Source organism: Octopus bimaculoides, chromosome 28 (genome assembly GCF_001194135.2).
Source record: "Octopus bimaculoides isolate UCB-OBI-ISO-001 chromosome 28, ASM119413v2, whole genome shotgun sequence".
Lineage (NCBI taxonomy): Eukaryota > Metazoa > Mollusca > Cephalopoda > Octopoda > Octopodidae > Octopus > Octopus bimaculoides.
Window position 1 is genome coordinate 16,000,106 of NC_069008.1, and position 2,606 is coordinate 16,002,711.

At 36.0% G+C, this 2,606-nt stretch overlaps 1 pseudogene; it reads right to left on the bottom strand.

Annotated features, from left to right (window-relative positions):
• Positions 1 to 166: 166 nt before the first annotated feature.
• LOC106868524 (zinc finger protein 62 homolog) overlaps positions 167 to 2,606 on the bottom strand; it is a 27,749-nt pseudogene continuing 25,309 nt past the window's right edge.

Here is a 2,606-nt window from a genome sequence, read left to right on the forward strand (position 1 = left end):
ATATATATATATATATATATATACTCACAATTTGAGGATGCAATTTCCCTGTAAGAGATTGTTGATAACAATCCAGATGCCAACTGGCTTTATCAAATATATTGAAAGAAAGTTCTTCGATATAAATGTATAAAAATTTAATAAAAAGAAAATGGAGAAGAAAAAATATAATAGATGTTTGGTTCATTTTATTTGTATCACAATGGAAAAGTAATGCAAAGTAAAAGAGATACTTATAAAACAAGACAACCCCAAAAAACTTGTGAGTTTGGTAAACAGAAACTGAAAGAAGCCCATATTGTATATATATGTGTGTGTGTGTGTGTGCGTATACACACACACATATATTCTTTTATTTGTTTCAGTCATTTGACTGCAGCCATGCTGGAGCACCATGTTTAGTTGAACAAATTGACCCCAGGACTTATTCTTTGTAAGCCTATACATGATGGGCTTCTTTCAGTTTCTATCTACCAAACCCACTCACAGGACTTTGGTCAGCCTGTGGCTATAGTAGAAGACACTTGCCCAGGGTTCCACACAATGGAAGTGAACCCAGAACCATGTGGTTGAGAAGCAAGTTTCTTACCACACAGCCATGCCTGCACCTGTTCATAGTTCTGATACTCCAGTATGGCCACATCTAGTAGGCTGAAACAGATGAAAGAGAATACAAACATTAGTAAATGAGTGACAGTTTTCACAAAAAATGATAACCAGAGACATTAACCTGTATGAATAGACTTGTGTCTCGTTAAATGTCCTCTTTGAGAGAATGATTTACCACAGACATTGCAGTGATATGGCTTCTCTCCTGTATGAATACGTTTGTGACTAGTGACTTCAACTATTTGAGAGAAAGATTTACCACAGATATCACAGTGATATGGCTTCTCTCCAGTATGGACATACTTGTGTCGAGAAAGATTAGCACTTCTAGAGAATGATTTACCACAGATGTCGCAGGGATAGTACTTCTCTTTTGTGTGAATATATCTATGAGTTGTTAATGGACTTATTTGAGAGAAGGATTTATCACAGATATCACACTTATATGGCTTCTCTCCCGTATGAATGCGTTTGTGCGTAGTAAGAGTACTCCCTTTAGTGAAAGATTTGCCACAAATATCACAATGATATGGTTTCTCTCCTGTGTGTATATGTCTGTGGTTAATTAAGTGGCTTCTTTGAGAGAATGATTTACCACAGATATCACAGTGATATGGCTTCTCTCCTGTATGAATACGTTTGTGAGTAGTTAAGGCGTTTCCATGCGAAAAGGATTTACCACAGATATCACAGTGAAATGGCTTCTTTCCTGTGTGAATGCGTTTGTGTTTAGTCAAGTTACATCTTACAGAGAATGATTTGTCACAGATATCACAGTGATATGGCTTCTCTCCTGTATGAATACGTTCATGTTTAGTTAAGATACCTCTCTCAGAGAAGGATTCACCACAAATGTCACAGTGAAATGGTTTCTCCCCTGTATGAATACGTTCATGTTTAGTTAAGTCATTATTTCTAGAGAATGACTTCTCACAGATATCACAGTGATATGGCTTCACTCCTGTATGAATATGTTTGTGAATAGCTAAGGTATTTCCATGAGTAAATGATTCACCACAGATGTCACAGTGGTATGGTTTTTCTCCTGTATGAATACGTTTATGAGTAGTTAAGTTACATTTTTTAGAGAATGGTTTACCACAGACATCACAGTGATATGGTTTCTCTCCTGTATGAATATGTTTGTGAGAAGATAATGTTGTTCCATGAGAGAATGATTTGCCACAGATATCACAATGGTATGGTTTTTCTCCTGTATGAATACGTTTGTGTGTAGTTAGGTTACTTTTCTGAGAGAATGATTTACCACAGACATTGCAATGGTATGATGTTTTCTCTATCTCTTTTATCATAGCATCAGGAAAATCACACCCTTTCTTATAAAATTCATTTTCCATAATTTTACTCGACTCAAAGCAACACACAGACTTTTTTTCTTTTTGCTTTTATATTTTATTTCAGATAAATTTTTCATCCTGTTATATTTCTTCCTAAATTTCTTTCCATCTTTGTCGACAACTGAAGATGTTGCAAACTCCTTTGTAAATTAATTTTACTTAGAATGCAAAATGTCGCAGACATTCCAGACACTGAAGTACAGGAATTTTTCTGACAATTCCAGAGAAAATATTTCTACAGTAATTCTCCCATATATTTATAGAAACTGGATTATATTCTTCTGCACAAAATCTTGCTTGATCTTGAAACGATAATAAATATTGATGTTGTATGTGATATTCTGAAATGAGATAAAAACAACAGTGTAAGATATAGAGGATACTTAAAACCAGTGATATTGAAAAGAGGGAGATGTGGGTGGAATGAGAATGCTTGATTGGTAATGACATGAACCCAGCCAACCCCAATGGAATGAGGCATTCATAGTAGTGACAGAAGAGGCAGTGAGAGGAGACAGCACATGTGGGTTAGGGGCCATTAGAATAATGACAGGGGAGACAAAGATAGGAGATGGTATGCATGTAGGCCAGAGACCACTACAGTAGTGACAGAAGAGGCAGTTAGAGGAGACAGCACAC